This window comes from Leptosomus discolor, chromosome 13, assembly GCF_034619465.1.
Source record: "Leptosomus discolor isolate bLepDis1 chromosome 13, bLepDis1.hap2, whole genome shotgun sequence".
Taxonomy (NCBI): Eukaryota; Metazoa; Chordata; class Aves; order Leptosomiformes; family Leptosomidae; genus Leptosomus; species Leptosomus discolor.
In genome coordinates, this window is record NC_141403.1 from 13,636,070 (window position 1) to 13,655,678 (window position 19,609).

Sequence of the window (19,609 nt, forward strand, 5' to 3'; positions counted from 1 at the left end):
AAAGTCCCCCCTCCAAGTGCTTTTAGGGTAGTCTTAAGTAGCCCATTGCACCGTTCAACTTTCCCGGCAGCTGGTGCATGATAAGGGATATGATATATCCATTCGATTCCGTGTTCTCTGGCCCAAGTGCTTATGAGGCTGTTCTTGAAATGTGTCCCGTTGTCTGACTCGATTCTCTCAGGGGTGCCATGTCTCCAAAGAACTTGCTTTTCCAGGCCCAAGATGGTGTTCCGGGCAGTAGCATGAGGCACAGGGTAGGTCTCCAGCCACCCAGTGGTTGCTTCCACCATGGTCAGCACGTAGCGCTTGCCTTGACGGGTTTGGGGAAGAGTGATGTAGTCAATTTGCCAGGCTTCCCCATACCTGTACTTCAACCATCGTCCACCGTACCACAGAGGCTTCACCCGCTTGGCCTGCTTGATTGCAGCGCAGGTCTCACAGTCTTGGATAACCTGGGAGATACTGTTCATGGTTAGATCCACCCCTCGGTCCCGTGCCCATTTATAAGTGGCCTCTCTGCCTTGATGGCCTGAGGCATCATGGGCCCATCGAGCTAAGAACAGCTCTCCTTTATGTTGCCAATCTAAGTCTATCTGGGACACCTCTATTTTTGCAGCCTGATCTACCTGTTCGTTGTTACGATGTTCTTCATTAGCCCGACTCCTGGGGACATGAGCATCTACATGACGGACCCTCACAGGTAGCTTCTTTACCCGAGTGGCAATATCTTTCCACTCATCAGCAGCCCAGACTGGTTTTCCCCTACGCTGCCAGTTGGCCTTTTTCCACCTTTCCAGCCAGCCCCACAGAGCATTGGCTACCATCCACGAATCAGTATAAAGGTAGAGCTTTGGCCACTTCTCTCTTTCAGCAATGTCCAGGGCTAGTTGAACGGCTTTGAGTTCAGCAAGTTGACTTGATCCACCTTCTCCTTCAGTAGCTTGTGCGACCTGTCGTGTGGGGCTCCATACGGCTGCTTTCCACTTCCGCTTCATCCCTACGATGCGACAGGAACCGTCAGTGAAAAGAGCATATCGTGTTTCCTCTGCTGGTAGTTGGTTGTACGGTGGAGCTTCTTCAGCCCGCGTCACTTGTTCCTGCTCCTCTTCGTCAGTGAGGCCAAAGTCTTCACCTTCCGGCCAGTTCGTAATTATCTCCAAAATCCCAGGGCGATTTGGGTTTCCAATACGGGCGCGCTGTGTGATGAGGGCAATCCATTTGCTCCATGTGGCGTCAGTGGCGTGGTGGGTGGAGGGAACCTTTCCTTTAAACATCCACCCCAGCACCGGTAGTCGGGGTGCCAGGAGGAGTTGTGCTTCGGTGCCAATCACTTCCAAGGCAGCTTGGACTCCTTCATAGGCTGCTAGGATTTCCTTCTCTGTGGGAGTGTAGTTGGCCTCAGACCCTCTATAACTTCGACTCCAGAATCCCAGTGGTCAGCCACGAGTCTCTCCAGGCACCTTCTGCCAAAGGCTCCAGGACAAACCATTGTTCCCGGCCGCAGAGTAGAGCACGTTCCTCACCTCTGGTCCCGTCCTGACTGGGCCAAGGGCTAGCGCATGAGCGATCTCCCGCTTGATTTGGGCAAAAGCTTGTTGCTGTTCAGGGCCCCAGTGGAAATCGTTCTTCTTGCGGGTAACCAGGTACAGAGGGCTCACAATCTGGCTGTACTCAGGAATGTGCATTCTCCAAAAACCTATGGCGCCTAGGAAAGCCTGTGTTTCCTTCTTGCTGGTTGGTGGAGACATCGCAGTGATCTTATTGATGACCTCGGTGGGGATCTGACGCCGTCCATCTTGCCACTTTACCCCCAGGAACTGGATCTCTCGGGCAGGTCCCTTGACTTTGCTCTTCTTGATGGCAAAACCAGCTTCCAGGAGAATCTGGATGATCTTCTCTCCTTTCCCAAATACTTCCTTTGCTGTGTTCCCCCACACAATGATGTCATCGATGTACTGCAGATGTTCCGGAGCTTCACCCTTTTCCAGTGCAGCCTGGATCAGTCCATGGCAGATGGTGGGACTGTGCTTCCACCCCTGGGGCAGTCGGTTCCAGGTGTACTGTACGCCTCTCCAGGTGAAGGCAAACTGAGGCCTACATTCTGCTGCCAGAGGAATGGAGAAAAAAGCATTGGCAATGTCAATAGTGGCATACCACTTTGCTGCCTTGGACTCCAGCTCGTACTGGAGTTCCAGCATGTCCGGCACGGCAGCGCTCAACGGTGGAGTCACTTCATTCAAGCCACGATAGTCCACAGTCAATCTCCATTCTCCGTCAGACTTGCGCACAGGCCAAATGGGGCTGTTGAAGGGTGAGTGGGTCTTGCTGACCACCCCTTGACTCTCCAGCTCGCGGATCATTTTGTGGATGGGGATCACGGCATCTCGATTCGTCCGATACTGCCGGCGGTGCACTGTCGAGGTGGCAATTGGCACTTGTTGCTCTTCCACCTTCAAGAGTCCTACTGCAGATGGGTTTTCTGATAGTCCGGGCAAGGTGTTCAATTGCCTAATGCTCTCTGCCTCCACAGCAGCTATCCCAAATGCCCACCTGAGACCTTTTGGGTCCTTGTAATAACCGTTCCGGAGGAAGTCTATGCCCAGAATACACGGGGCCTCTGGGCCAGTCACAATCGGATGTTTCTGCCACTCCTTCCCAGTAAGGCTCACCTCGGCTTCCAACAGAGTCAATTGCTGCGATCCCCCCGTTACCCCGGCAATGGAAACAGGTTCTGCCCCCACATGTCCCGATGGCATTAGGGTACACTGCGCACCAGTATCAACTAACGCTTTGTATTTTTGTGGCTCTGACGTGCCAGGCCATCGGATCCACACCGTCCAAAATATCCGGTTTTCCCGTGCCTCTCCCTGGCTAGAGGCAGGGCCCCTCTAGCACTGGTTACCATTTCCTTCCTGGACATACATACTAGAGGTTCCTTCAAGGGGATCTGTCAGCTCATCCTCCCTTCTGTAATATCTGGCAGCTCGGTCCTGGGAGGTTGAGGCTACCTTCACTTTAGTGTTACTCCCCCGGTTAGTGTTTCCCTCCTTGAGTTGACGCACCCGTGCTGCCAGGACAGAAGTGGGTTTCCCATCCCACCTTCCCATGTCTTCCCCATGGTCGCGCAGGAAGTACCATAGCTCAGCTCGTGGGGTGTACCCTCTCCCTCTAGCTGGGGGACGTTGGGCTCCGACTTTGGGGCCTGTGACTTGTACCGGTGCCAAATGGGAACTGCTCCTCCTCACCTCCTGCTTTATTTCCCTCATCTCCTCTTGTAGGCTCTTAATCACAGCAGAAACGTTAGCCTGCATTGGGCCATTGATCATGCTTTCAAAATTTCTAAGCTTGCTCGTGACAGAACCCACTGTCTCTCGGTCGTTATCTGCATTAATCATTGCAATGAAGGTGGAGTATTCGGATGGCCCTAGATTTGCCAGATTCCACAACATTTGCCCTGTGCACCTGACTTTGTCAGGGTCATTACCATGCTGTCCATCCCTCCCAAAGAGTACCTCCAATACTGCCACTTCTCTCAGCTGCTGGATCCCTTCCTCAAGGGTCTTCCAGCGCATTCTATGATGGTGCTCCTGCATTCTCTCTCTGTGGACAAACCTCTCTCTCACACTCATTAAAAGCCGCTCCCAGAGGGAAAGGGTCCCTGGCTCCCTTACAAATACCAGATTGACACCTGAGTCCTGAGTCAAGGGTCCCAAATTCCTTGCCTCACTGCCATCCAGTTGCACACCCGTACCCATAAGATCCCAGACCCGAAGTAACCAGGTTGTAAAAGCCTCACGCCCCCGCCGTACGATGTCTTTGTGCAGATTACGGAGACTGTCGTACGTCAGGGACTCTGTGATTATCTCAACCACTGGCTCACCTGCAGGTTCTGAGGGCCCTCCTTTCTTAACTGAGTGGTCTGATTTCATCTTAGATTTCCTCGTTTCCACAGGGGCGACTGCTGCTGGCTCTGACTGCCCTTGCGTTTCAGCTGGAACCTGGACGGTTGTAACGTCTGTGGGTTCTACTGCTGCACCATTAGACTCTCCCTCTTCAAGGCAGGAGGAGGGATTCCCAGCAGCTGAAAGAATGCACTCCTTCAGCATCTGGCCCATCTCACGTATCTCCTTCACCCAATCCGAGTGGTTCATTTCTGATGTGAGCTGTGAGGCAGGGTCAGATTCTGGAGCAGCATTCCTAGTCAGGGTAGTTATCCAAGCCAATCTCCCCTGATCTCTGAATACTGAATAAAACAGGATTATCAGCAACACCAGCCACTGTATGATATCATTAGCACTTAGGAAAGCTCTGAATCCTTCGAAAACTGGTGGAGTAGACCCAAAGAGCTGGGTTAGGGGTTGGGAGAAAGTTTCTCCCGGTGTCATTTCCTCACAGTAGGTACCATTATTAAAGTAACCCCAAAAGCATACATTTAGTGTTTGATAGCTCCGAATCCATGTGCCCGCCTTCCAGAGGAAGTTAATAAGCCATGAATTCCTCACCTTATTAATCCATAAAACAAACTGGATAACAGTCACGGTAGCCTTAGTTATAGGACCCATGTTTAGATAAGGGCCTGCAAATGGGAGAAATACAGCCACCACCACATGCCACACGAACCGGGATAAGCTAGCCCACATAATGCCACTTAACAAGGAATCTATATCCAACGCACAAGAACCTTTATTCCTTTTATCTCTCGATGCCCTCGGGCCCCACGTTGGGCGCCAAAATCTGTCTTGGTTTGAAAAAGACAGGTGTCTGTGGAGGAAGGCAGGAGCCTCCCTTGAAATGGAGAGTGCAACCCCCTTCCCTCCAAACTATTATAATTTTGAAATTAACGGGCCTTCAGGCAAAGATATGGGGAATAGGAATAACAGTTCTTTACTAATATATATATATATAAAACACAAGGCAGGGAAAAAACAAACAACCCACTGGTTTACACTGACAGAGTCAGGAATACAACCTGACACCCTGTTAGGGTGGCAGTAGCAGTCCGATAAGATGCTGGCTGCAGTCCTCCTGAAGTGATGGGTGTAGTTCTGTGGAAGCAGCAATCAGGTAAAAGAGTCTGGTCTTCCTCCGAAGGTCCAGTGGTCGGCAGGTAGCTCTCGTCCTCTGGAACTCAGGTGGGGGGAAAAGCTCCTCTGGGAATCCAGTGGAAGAAAGGCTGCTAGGGTGTTCAAAATCTCCGTTTTTATTTGGCATGGACTGCTTGGCTCCTTCCCCCCGGGCGGAGCATCTCACAATGGGATGGGGAGTCGTGAGGCAGTTCCTGATGGGCCATTAACAGGAGATAGCCCAGGAGCGAGTTATCGATGGGTCAGGCGATAAGGCATTGTTGTGCCCATTAACGGGAGATAGTCCAGAGGGGGGAGGCAGGGAGCACCGCCCCACCTGGTCTCAACAGCTCCTGAAGATGGTAATAGAATATATTTTTTTTTCTTTTGGCACATTTTACACTGTAACCCAGGACAACGATGCACCTTCAGTTCCCCTTAATTCTTCCTAATACACAAACTCTGACAGCTGCTTAACGGATCATTACCTGCTCAGAATACAGAAATCTAATGACAGATGTTATAACCCTTCTGGAGTCTACTTCTGCTGTAAAACTTGTCAGAAAAAAAACCCAAACAGTTTTACTTTCAACGAAGCTGCAGAACAAACTGAAAGTAGCGGAGACAGGACAGGAAACAGTAAAACTAAACGATTCAAGTCATCCATAATCAACAAACACAACAGTGTCAGGTAAGAACATCTTCACCACATTAGAACATCTGCACAGTGGTGAGAAAATACACACGTTCATTTTCACAGTGGGCCAGAGCAGTAATGTATCTTCCCCTTGTACTAAAGGCATATCTGAGTCTCTCTTAATATTATAAGACTTGAAATACGCCTTTCTAAATGAACTGGACATATTATTCGATTTTGTCTCTTCTGGTAGATGCATTTAGCAAAACTTCGTGTTCTTAACAACTGTACAAGTGTCATTAAAATGGGATCTCTTGTACCATTTATACAAAAACTACCTTGTTCTTTATTTAATTCTAATTTCCAAAGAATAATCTTGAAAGATTCAAGTACACTAAAAGCATGCCCGCTCTACACATTATTCTCCAGTTTAAGTTGCATTTTTTAAACCTTGCAACAGTTACAAGATATTGACAATATTACACAATGTTAATCAATAAAAGAATTTTTAAGGTTATCATTTTGGAATGCCTTTGTTAAATGATTTCTACTTTTATACCTCAAGGATTAGTGCTTCACTCAATTTAACGATTCATTATTACCGCAGAGGTAAAAAAGAACATGTGAGGTTAACAGCTACGGCTATTAGCTGTAACCTAACCAGCGTTACACTGTGTAATTGATGTATTTTCTTCAAGAATAAAATTCAGAAAAAGAGAATCACTACTAAAGTCTCTATAAAAAAGTCCAGAAAGCTTGGGGGCAAATGCATGGGATAAGAGCAAAGACAAGAGGAAGGAAAACAGGAGCGCACCAACAGTTGGTTTATAAACATCTGGGAACTCATTTCTTGGCATCACGTGAAGTCCACGCAGCCTCACACTGATCTAACTTTCAGACAGTGGCCCTGTATTTAAGAACAGAAAAACTAAGAGTAGACTTTGCTTCTCAAAAACAATTATAGCTCTTTCCCAGTTGAAACTGCTTCAAGACTGTCAGTTTAAGGATAATACTTCCAGAGTTTGTTCCGTGTACAAGTATTTAAAGGTTTTTCTAACCCAGTGTTGGCAGAACTTCAGTGTGGTTGCAATGACAGCAATCACTGTTCAGAGAACCACGGTAACCGCTGTATGCACATCTAACTTCATCTGCAGCTCCACCTTCGGCAACCATCACAAGTCAGGCTTTGCCGTCTTTCCTCCGTCTCTCCATGAACACTCTCTCCAGGTGGCAGGCTCAAGCACATACTTCTTTCAGGGTGAAACTCTGCAAGTCTACTTCAACTTTAGATACTGTCCCTCGGTCTCACTTCCCTTATTTCTCTCATTAACACACTCAGCAACCCGTTGCCTCTTTGTTAGTTGACAGGTACCAAACGGCCAGAAAAAAGCGACCTCACCTTCTCTAGTCTTCTGTCAGCAAGTACTGGCTATGCTGGTGGCAATAAAGCTGCCGTGTGAGCTGAACCACAGTGCCACGAATGCGGATTTCATGGTCACAGTACTGACTGAAAGCAAAATGCTAATATAGCAACAGCCAATTTCACTTGCATGAGAATTTTCTCCCTGCTGGCTGGCCATGACTGGTTTTAACACCGTTTTGCTTACGTAGCAGAAGACGGCCCTTAGCAAACTGAGGAATCTTGAATGCATAGTTAGAGATTGCCGGGAGGTGAAGGGCTCATACGCCTGAATACTTGTGGGGCTTGGCATCTTGTTTGTTTGCTTTCCAAACAGACCAGTAGTTGTAGTATGAAATAACGACCTTCCCACGAAACTTGCCTTTTCTTTCCTTCAGAGAAAGCAAGTTACATGAAGAACAGACCTTCTCGAGGCTCTTCAAAATACATCTCAAGACACCACATCAGTCTGATCCATACGTCTATAAAGTAACAAAGCAATGAGCCTGCCTGCACTACACTAATAAGCATCACATTTTTCATTTAAAGATCCTTGAAAAAGAAGTGAAACTAACATAGACGGCTTTATTTGTATTCAATCTCACTAAACTTTGTTCCCATAAATTTCAATAATCCTACTCTCCACTTGGCAATTCAATGACAGATTTTTTTTTTAAGCCCTTAAGTAATATCCCATATCCTCCAAGCAGTCTTGTATCCCAGCACCCCCTTCTTCCCAATCCACAATTAATACTTGCAGATGAGAAGGGTTGTTTCTGTCACATACTTTATGGGCAGCTGTAATTCTTCAGAGAAATTCTTTCCAGCAATGCTGGCATAAAGCAAGCCTCCAGTTTCCATAAGAAATCCTACTGACTTATGTTCTTCTCCTCATAGCAGCAAGTAAAAAGAATAAAGATAAAACAGAGGAAATAATAGAAAATAGTGCAGGAGGTACATTGCTGACCTGGAGATAAAAATAAATACGTTAGTACTTTTGGTTATAACCTCACCCTTCACACTGGGTTCAGATTCAGAGGCTGTAGCTTTAGTTCTCAGGTCTGCCAAGCTTTCTAGCTCACTCCACGTAAATATTTCATCTGTGCCTTAGTTGCCTACCTGAAAATGCAGGACAGCAGCATATTTTCTTTCAGCTTCTCTCTTGCCTTTCTTAGATGCTGAGATTTTAAAAGGGGCTGACCTGCACTGCTTTGGCACAGCAGGGCCCTCATCTCAGCTGAAGGTTCTTCAGTGCAACACTGATCACTACAAGCAGGAGGCATATGCTCTCCCATGACTTCAGGAAGCAGAAGTTGACCATTTCCAGCAATACGCTACTTCATACAGTAATTTTAGTAAATAGCACTGGCCATGATGTTTCTCTAAATTTGAACCTCCTTTCACCCTGGCCTGCCCAACCCACAGCCTTTCATTTGGGCTCTGGACCGTCATAAGAACGAGTGGACCATGTACATACAGCCAAGACTACACCGAGGCTGGAAATTAAGGACTTTTAAATGGAATCTAAATTAACTCAAAGAAAGTGTAATTAATTTTTTTTTTTTTCAATCCTTCCAGATCAAAGTAATGATTTTAGGATGGAGCTTGATAAGAATGGTGGTACATGATGCAGTAGCCTGCAATTCCAGGTCTGGGGAGGATCCTTTTCTGAGGCCAGTGTCTCTCCAGGTGTTTCACCGGGCACTACACCACTGCATTTCCTCTGGAGCCCTCAGGGCTTCTTTTCTGCCTTCCTCTGCCTCCACATTCACTGAGCTCCAGGTGGCTTCATACAGCAAGGCCATCTTCTGGAAATGACTGCCACCCAGATTCTCCCATTCTTCCCTTTAGCAAGTGGAAAAGGATGTAATACTCCACCGAAACAAGCCAATAGGCCAGGAGGTCTTCTACCTCAGTCGAAGAAATGTTTGAAAAGAGAAACATTTAAAATATGAAACCCTGTGCAAAACGCCCCTCTATTTGCATAAGGACTGCCACAGTTCAATTAGCAAAGGCTAAATGTCTGTCTAGTTACAGATTAAACAGTCCTTGAACCAGACCTTTGAAGAGAACGATCTGTTTTCTTGAGGTGAAAGGAAAGAAAGAAGAAAACACAATGTTTCACCTACGCAAAGTTTGGGATAAAAACTTAAAAGCTGACCTCCCAGATTTGAAGAGTGACCTAAAGCAGAAAGCTTTGCTGTTCTAATCACTGATCTTAAGGACAACAGAACTAGGTTGTGACCAAAAGCTATCACTCTCACATGGCACCAGCACTCGAAAATTGATTTTCACAGTTTCTCACTCTCTGTGATTCTATTAAAGCATTTAACCCCAAAGAGGAGACTTACAAGCTATGCATTACTACACTTAAAAGAGGTTTGGTGAATGCTACTGAATGTAACATATTTAGAAGGCAAACTCTTAGAGACTAAGGTTATATCTTCTTCTGTGTATTTTTGCTGAGAATACCACCTGTGCTCCAAAAATTGCACTCTTAAATAAAATATCTAAGGGAACACAATGGAATGCGATCTGTTACTATCTGTGTTGAGTAAGGGACATTGCAAAAAGCAATCTGTTTCTCCCAAGAACTAAAAGACAGCAAGAGTTGTCCCTGAGTGACACAGTAACCTTGAAAATTCATAAAATAAGAATGCATTTGTTAATAAAATTGCAGATTTTAGGAAGGCCAGACCAGCTTCAAGAGGCAGATGAAAACAAAACTGGAACAGAGGGGGATGACAATGCTCTGCTACATATTCAAGTTGTATTTTTTAAATGAAATGTCTATCTGTAATTGAAAATCATGCAAATAATGACAGCCGCAATGTGGGAGACCTATGCTAATGTATAAATGAGTTTTCAACTGCTTTTAATATTAATGATATTATATACTTATTAGAAGACACTTCAAACCTGTTTTGCTGTTTTACATTGAGACTTAATTATAATTCCGAGGAAGAAGGCTACCTTCAGCAGCAGATCCACATTTGATGCTAAATAAATTGCACACAGTTTTATCCATAACAAAAAAAAACAACCTCAAAAGGCGGTTGCTTTCGCTTTGCCCTACTTTTGATTATTTTTAACAATTACCTTTTAAATATGCTTACTATCTAAAAGTGGTAAAAGCTTTTTTTAAACTGTGAAACAGAAGAATGGATGCAGTATTTCTGTAATGTTAAAATATTTCTATACAAATTGCACAGACACAGAAACATATGTACACCCCACCCCCCATCCCACCCCCCCAAAAAAGATGTTTAAAGAAGGCCAGTCCAAAAGGGATGCAATGGAGCAAAACTCCATCAAAAAGAGAATTAAGACTTAAACACCTAAGACTTTTAATCTGTCCTTTATCGATTACTCTAAGAGCTCCACAGAATCCACCTGAACACTGAGAAGACGGAGCAGTGCAGGTGGGTTACCAACTTTAAAAATGTACATTTATTACCCAGGGAACCAGCAATAACAGAATCACAGAGAAGTAAGGCTGGAAGTGCTCTCATGAAGTCCATTCCCCTGCCCCAGGGCAAGATCAACTATATATAAACCATTCCTGACAGATATTTGCCTAACTTGTTTTTAAAAACCTTCAGTGACAGAGACTTTGCAACCTCCCTAGGCAATGGGCTGCAGTTCTTAACTATCCTTACCATTAGAAAGATTTTCCTAATGTCTAACCTCAATCTCTCCACCACAGTAAGCTTGTCTGTTACTTCATGCTCTGTCCCCAGCAGAACTGGAAAACAGTTTCTATTACCTTCCTCTTTACATGAAATTTCCATATATTTTTAAATGGTTATCTTGTCTTCCCTCACTCTTCCTTTCTCTAAATGAATAATGGCCAACTGGGTCATATGCAATCTGCTGGAGCAATTTATGTGGTCTCCCATGTAATCCTCTCAAGGAACCTCCCTATTCTGGAACTACCACTCCCATGCCAGAGACATCATCTCCACCCAAAAACGCTAGCAGTTAACCAAAACAAGATGCAGGGAGAGAAGCCAAACTGAGCGTCAGGCTCTCAGATTGCCTTCCTGCAGAGAAAGGTCCCACACAAACCAGCAGAAGTCTCTTCGACAGAGATGTAAGGTGGGGAAAAGTACTCACCCCAGAGAAGGGCAGATGAGGAGAGAAAGGGTTGAGTCTAGAAAAGAGGGGAAGAGGCTTTTAGACAACCTGGAATTAAGTTGTAGTGTCTTGGTCTGGAAGTGGGAGAGGTCTGGAAACAAAAGAAGGTGAAGGAAAGCAGTGAAAAGCAGGAAGATTACCAGAAGGGTAGGAAATCTGGAAGAGGTACGGAGGAGCCTCAGTACAGAGAGAGGGGTTTTGGGCACTGATGGGGGAAGAAGAGGAGAGAGGTGGCAAAAGGCTGAAACAGAAGACAAGAAATGCAATGGAAGTCCGAGTGCCAGGGGGATACAGTGCAGAGGTGGGGGGACTGGAGAAGCTCCACCAACCTGCATTCCTATGAGCATGAGGATCTCCTCAGAGATGAGTCCAATTTCTCTGCTAAAGCAGGGCCTGGGGGAGTATCAGCCAAGCTGAGGAGCTTCTCCTTGGGAGTAAGTTGGCCGCTCTGGATATGGCCCAAGGTCAAGCTTCGGCAACAATGACCTTGAGTCATAAAGCTGCAAGGGATTATGGAAAGATTTGAGGGTGCCATCACTTCCACGGGGAAAGGTGTGAGGTAGAAGATATGAAGCTGTGACAGAATGGGATCAGAAAGTGACAGAAAAAGTCAGTGCCAGACTGAAGGGCAGGGGCCCACTGCACAGAGCAACCTCTTACTATTTATTCTGGTTTCCATAGTGCCAGAGCTAATAATCCCTCTAGCGGTGCTGAGGGTCACAGGGCAGGAATGCCTCTGAGTCAGGCCAGATCTGACAGAGCTTGTGCTGAGACAGAGCTAATAAAATCCTGATGGACCTAGGCTGACCCTGCGGGGTCAGGAGGCTTCATACACTGATTCCAAATCCATCCCATAGTGTCCCCCTTATCCTTTGATCAACCTGGATGTCCCTGTGCAACACACTCCCCAGTGGCAGAGAACTGATTTCAAAATCATGCTGTTCTCCTAAACCAGCATTCAAAACACACACTGGTGAAGAACACAGCTACTTTACAAAACAGCCTTGGCTGTCCAGGATCCCCACCACTGTTACGCAGGCACTGGCGCAGCACTGAGAGCAGCCAAGGCAGGAGGTGTCGTACTTCACGGCAGCTAAGAAGCGCGCAAGCAAGGTGGTCCTTCTGACCATCACACCAAAACACCCCTGTATCACGGCCACATCTTGCCATGTAGCTCAGTGCATCAGACACATGCCCCAGGTCAAATCCCCACTGCTTCGTGGGAACCTAGGAAAAACATCTTCAGAAAGTTTGAGAATTACTGTTCTAGCCTGAAGACGACTATTTTTTCAATTCTCAAGGGTCAGGTTGTCTAGACCTCTGGCCTTTCCTTTTGCTTTTCTCTGGATGCTTCCAACAGGCCTGAAGAGCACTGCTCGGAACAGAAACAGTGCACCAGCCACACAAATGCTAAGTAGAGTGGAAAAATTATTTTGTATGTCTTACATGCAGACTCCTGTCTATATATTCTAGCGTAACATTTATGGCACAGTATTGTTGATTCATAGCCATTTTCTGAACTCTTGCAACTGCCCATCTGTTTTCTGCAGCCCTGCTGCCTCACCAGTTATTCTACATTTTGATTTGCACAGCTGATTATTCCTGCCCAACCACAATTTAGAACTTGTCCTTGATGAACTGCATCATATTTATTTTAGATCAGTTCTCCAATATACCACTTTAATTTTGAATTCTAATCCTTTGCTCAGAGGGTTTACATCCTCTCCCTGGTTGGTGTCATCTGGAAATTTTGCATGCAGATTCTATCATCTAAGCCATTAATTAAAATATTGAATATTTTCAGGCAATCCAGGGCAGAATCCCACTTGACATATCCTCTAGTTTGACTATGAATCAGTAGTAATTATTCCAAGAACAGCTTTCCTGCCAACTCTGTACCCACCTTGTAGCCCATATTGCCACCTTGTTTATGAAAGGGTGAAAAGCCTTCCAAAAATCAAGATATACCATTTCCCTACTTACAGGGAAATTAGGCTCCACTGACAAGGTACCCTCTGGAAAAAAACCACACAAATTCATTTATCATGTTATTATCTACAGGCTATTTATTAAAAAAATCAGTTGATTTGATTCAAACTTTTTTCCCTAAGAATTTAAGATAAGCCATTTACTCCAAAGGGGAAAAAAGAAGGAAAGTTTACACATACGTGCAGTGTTTGCTCTTTCACAGCTTTTTTGAACCTAGACTATCCTCCAAATGTTCTCCAGTGTAACCACTAATTGCTCAGACATTGCTTCAGCTATTTCACCCTATGTTGCAGAGACAATTTAATAAGCTCCAGCTTGTTCTAAAATACCTATTATCCTGTCTCATTAGTTTATAGTCAGTTCTGTCCCTGCTCTGGTTGGAATTCTTACCTTTCTCAAGGTAGCAATCCTTTTCTTGCCACCTGCTTACAGGTCACCCTTTCTGGCAAAGAACAATGCAAAAAATGTCATGAACTACTCGGTCCTCTCTGCACTATCAGATTATGAGTTTTGTCATTCCCTCTCAACTAACAGTTCAGAAACTCAGTCCTTCTCTTACTCTGCTGAGAACGTAGCATGTTTCCTTGTTATATGTTGTACTTCATTTTGTGCCTTGGCCTACCTGATTTGGCCCTTGCATTCTTCTAATGTTCTTTCACACACATCTCTAGTAATAACCTAGTTTCCACTTTCTGTACAAGTCCTCCATTTTCAGATCATGCAATTTTGTCTCTTCTTACACTTTTTTATTTGGACACCTTTTATTTGTGCTTTTAATATTCTTCCTTGTGACTGGAAAAGAAAAAGTTAGTTCCCTTAGAAATTGCCAGCCTTCCTGAATGCCTTAGGTTTGTTTCTCAGGAAATTTTACCTACCAGTTCTAGGAACTGAACGCAATCTACTTTCTTGCATAGTATTGCTTTTATTCTCAAGTTCTCTCCTGTCTTCTGAAGAATTACAAGCTCGCTCTTTCATGATTGTTGTCACTCAAGTTGCCTTTTACCATCATAGGCTCAGCCATCTCTTTCCTAATCAAGCCCAGGAGTACTTCCCTTCCACTGCCTTTTCTACAATCAGTAATCCTGAACCTATGGCCTTGCATGACCTACTGAAATTAGTATTTAGCCAGTAAAATACAAAAGCTCCAACCATAAGCTATTATTTGGTAATATATGATAAAGTGATTGGATGAGCCCATCTCTTGGAACAAGAGCCATCTACAGAAAAGGACGGCTTTGGCAACTGTGCCAGTAAAATGAGCATACAGACAGGATCAAAGTGTCTCCTAGCCTTAACTGCAAGCCTTGCCAGGTCACAGCAATTAGCGAGGTGGAAAAGAGGTTTATGAAATACTCCAAAGGTGGCTACGCAGAGGGACCATCCTCCTAGCCTTCTTTTGCCAGCGCTCTGTTCGGTTGTAAATTGAAATGATTACTTGGGCTGTTGCAATAGCTGCGATCACTTAGCATGACTAGATTGAGTGTTGACACTGCACAGGTTTTAGATATCAAAACTTTTTCTGTACAAATTAGCTCCCTTCTGCATGTGGTCATGCCCCGCTCCCCCACCAGAAGCCACTGTTTTCTCCCGCAGCTAAACTGGCATTCCAATAAAACAGAAGGAGCAGTATAGCAAGGATCAGAGCAGCAACCATGTGCACCTGCCATTACACTTTTATTGCGACTCTTCAATTAGCATAACACAGTCCAATGAATTTCTCTAAGAAATACCTACCCACTGCTGAATGCATGATATAAATACAACAAGGAATAAGAAAGATCTCCAAAAAGCAAATACGGGTATCATAGAATAGTTTGGGCTGGAAGGGACCCTTAAAGGCCGTCTAGTCCAACCCCCTGCAGTGAGCAGGGACATCCTTAGCTTGATCACGTTGCTTGGAGCCCCGTCCAATCTGACCTTGAATGTCTCCTGGGATGGGGCTGCTACCACCTCTCTGGGCAGCCTGTGCCAGTGTTTCACCACCCTCATTGTAAAAAATATCTTCCTTATCTCTAGTCTAAATCTACCCTTGTCCTATCACAATAGACCCTGCTAAAAAGAGATTGCCCCCACCTTTCCTGCAGCCCCCTTTCAGCACTGAAGGCTGCTCTAAGGTCTCCCCGGAGCCTTCTCTTCTCCAGTCTGAACAACCCCAATTCTCTCAGCCTGTCCTCACAGGGAGCTCCTCCAGCCCCTGAGCATCTTCGTGGCCTCCTCTGGACCCTCTCGAGCAGGTCCATGTCTGTCTTGTGCTGGGGGCCCCAGAGCTGGATGCAGTACTGCAGGGGGGGGTCTCACCAGAACCATCAAGTCCTTGCCTTCTCCTCATGTAAAGCAATGATATTTCAGTCTGTTCCCTTTACAAGTCTCCTGCCCATTTCCTTTACAAGTCTCCTGAAGGTATGGGGCAACTTAACTCAATGTTTAATAGTTCAGCTACCAAGATTTGAAAATGTTTTTTTAACATCTTTACCTGGGGACAACTCCAAAAGAACATAAGAATTCCTTACAAGAGACCAAGCAACCTTCACACTGTTGAAGTCTCCAGAATAGGTCTGAATCTGCTGGGTTGTCACCACAATCTGATTGTCGTCCTGGGCCTCCAGGGACCCCAGTTTCATCTCCCTGAATTTTATGCAGCTCTATTTGCCAGATTGCTTCCACCCAGCAGCAGTCACAAGGTTACCAGCTTTCTGACACCCTGCTGCACAAGCACCCTCATCACAGTGCCAATAGCCCCTGCTTTCTGGGAACTAAGGGACAGCAGATGCTGTGGCAGAAGAGTGTAAAGCTGTAAATAAAAAAATAACATAATATTGCAAGGGTGCTAAAGGTAATAACGTTTTCAGCAAAGGAGAGAACCACAGAAGGAAGGGCAGGTAAGGAATAGAACAGATATTCACACAGCATGAATCCTGGTAGAGAGCAAAGGAGTGGCAAAAACTCCTAGGAATGAGCTGAGGGCTGGCAGAGAGCAGTAAGGAGGAAGATGCAGGGACAGGACAAGAACGGCAGCAGAGAGCTGCAGGAGTGTGCTGCCGGCCAGGCAGAGGTAGGAGGGCCCGGCGGTGGTACCAGACTTCACATCTCCCATCAGCACTGGAACACGTGTGGAACAAAGCTTCCCGCTTCCTCTCCTGCAAGACACATCCCGCTGACACGCATGGAAACCGTGTTGTAAATCAAACCAACACGAGGCAAGGGAGCCAGTTCGGAACTGCGCTACTGCTCCAAATCGATGTGCTGGTGCAGGCAGCCGGACACAGAGCTGCCACCCCACGGCAGCCAGAAGGGTGGGACTGAGGATGGATCTGCTTTGGGAAAGGACAAAGCAGGACCTTGCCCATGGGGAAATGAACAGTTCTGCTGTTCCCTCTTGGGAAGAGCTCCTAGAACAGCAAGCAGCCCAGGGTAAAGCAGCCCGAGACAGAAAATTATCTTCCCAAACATAAAACCCACAATCCAGTAAACTTCTTCTAAAGCAAAAAAATTTAATTGGAAAAATAAATGCCTCACTTATCACTAACTTTCACTGTGGTACTAATCCATTACCTAGACCTACTAAAGCAAGAGGAACATCCAGTTGATTTTCTACCCATTTCTCGCAGTGCTTCAGCTGGTCAGCAGATGTGGAAACAAAACAGCAGGATCTTCTGATCCTTGTTTCCTTCTCCCACCTCTCAAATCAAAAACAAGTCCAGACAGGGAAAGCCCTGAGTGAACTCCAGCGGACTTTACACTAGGAGGGAGCTTTCCTCAGGAAGGCACACTACCTTGGCACCCTCATTACAATATTTTCAGCGTACCTATAGGGAAAGATGTCGGACTGAGGTGAAACAGTTACCGTTTAAACCCTCTGGTTTTGCCAGTTCAAGCACTGCAGCACACGAACGAGGTGGGGTGGCAGGCAGTACAAGTAGAAGGTACCTGGCAAGCTCTGCCCAGAGATGGGCTCTGGCCGATGAGATCAAGCTTTACACTGACATGTTTCTGAGAAGCCTCCTGGTAGGAACCGAGTCCAACCTGCACCCTCGTCAAACTCACGTGTTGAATGCAAGAGCAATTTAACAAGACTACGTTTTATACTGACCCAGGAGGCCACTCACTGTAAGCTGTTAGCGAGTACTTGAAGAGGAGAGCTGAGATACACCTTCCCCAAGGCTTATGGCCATCCATTTCAGAGGGCCTGAAATGCAGTTAACTGTGTTACTCACTGTGAATATAAGTGTTGAACTGTTCCTCCAGTGAACTGTTCTACAATATTATTTAAACTGAAAGTACTGAAAGGTGCTAGCAACCGCCAGGACTTATTCAATTTATTTTCTAAACTCCTGTAAACTGTCCCAAAACTATGAGCTGAACTGGAACAGATGTCCTTACCTGTGAAAGCATTTGTGGCCTGAAAACCAGCTTCCTGCATACTGCTCTCCCAGCGAAGCTTGAGATTCCCGTCTTAACCTGTCCTTACTGGAGACAACTGCTGAGCTTGGAGCTGTCAAGTCACTTCCATCTTAGCTCGTCAGAGTCCATTTCTCTTTCCATTCCCGTATTTGGCACCATCCAGTTCCTACCTGATCCCAGGTCTTTCGATCCGTAGGCAGAGGGGATCTCCACTGAATCCAAGTAGGAAGCGTTGGACAGTCCCGTCAACCAGCCAGCCAGAGGATTTGGGCCATGATGAATGTGGAAATGAAGGAAATCGCCTGCCAAGACTCCTGCCTTTTACAATTAAGTTCTAACCCTCTGTTCATCCAGCACCATTTTTTCAGGTCTCGGCCAATGGTGAGGTTCAATTGTCTCTCCTCTCCTGTGTTCCTCTCCCTTCAGGCACGCTCACTGAGAAATTAAAAAAGAAGAGATTATGTTTCCTGATGACCTGTAGCAACATTAAAATTAACAGACTCCAGGGAACAAAAACCCAAAACACATTATCAGGGATTGATTGTACACATTAAAGGAGATCTTCAGAAGGCAAATATTGCGATTTTGCTGAGATGCAAAGTGTGACCACACAGCTCTTTGAAGTGCAAAGAGGAACAGTGCTGAGGGTGTCATATGCATCTCTGAGAACATGATATGATTTACATTTCAAAAGCCATATTTAGCAGAGATGGGGGCAGCAATACAATAACAAAATTGCAGTTAAAAGGGAAAAGGAAAAATACTCAAGGCTCTCAAGTCTAGTCTATTCAAAACCACGGTGAGATTATTAACATTTTATATAGCTGCTTCCCTTCCTTTCTGGAGCAGGAAAAGAGAGCATTGCTTGCCGACACTATATATGCCATCCTAACAGTCTTCTGAGGTTAAAAACCTTTGCATGTCTGTGCTGTTGATTATCTGTTTAAAATCTCAATTGTAACACAGATGACGCAACTTGGATGTCTTGAGATGTTCGGTAACGTTAAAAACACCCACAGGCAATACAAGAGGAAGGTGGTTTAAGTTTTTCTTGATCCTACTACTTTTGCACAGCATGGGTATCTGCAACTCGCTGAAAACGAGAGATGCTGCACATCTAACTTTTACAAACTAGCATATGTTTACTTTTATGGGGTGAAGGTGAACAGCAGATAGGTCCATGCTTAAGGAGAAGATAATTTTAAAAAAAAAAGAAGGAAGAAAGGAGGACTCGGGAAGAGAACCCACTCACTCCCCAGCCATCCTGTTCCTTCACATAGTAATGCCTGGCTCAGTGTCTCAGGCAGGTTGAAACTACGTCCGTGATGATCTTATGATCTGCTAACGGATTTTAGCTCATGAGCCTAGCCAGGGCTTGCAGTACTGGATTGGACCCAAGGTCCATCTTCTGGAGCAGCCCATATCAGAGGGTGCCAGCGCCACTGTCAGTCCAGCACCCGCTGCTTCGGAGAACAGTGCAAGGCCGGGCTCAGCAGGCAGGTGTCAATAACCCGTTCCCCAGCCCCACTTCACCCTTTACCCTGACCTGCAAGATCCAGAGACTACCTGATACCCTGAAGCATGAGGCTGAATATCCTGGATGGTCCAAAACTGCTCCTTGGGCACCTTCTGCTCTGCAGGCACTGCCAAGCACACAGCCAGCCGGCCCTCGACCGCTTCATTAGGGTCCTTTCTTGGGGGACAAAAAGGATCTCTTCTCCGGTGTGTCACTGCCACCAAGGGAGCCCGACACCTGATGAATGCCGCTTTCCTCAGAACACACTGAATGAAAGCTGTCTACTAACAAAGACGAATCTTCTGTCTTAATGATGTTGCTGCTTTTTCTCCCCGATTTTGTTATGCCAGTATTACTGAAGAACAAACATTTTTGCCTTAACACACAGCACAGAACTGACTGATTAGTTACTTGTATTCAAATCTAGTAATTTGCATTCAAGTCAAATAATGTTACAGAACAGATTT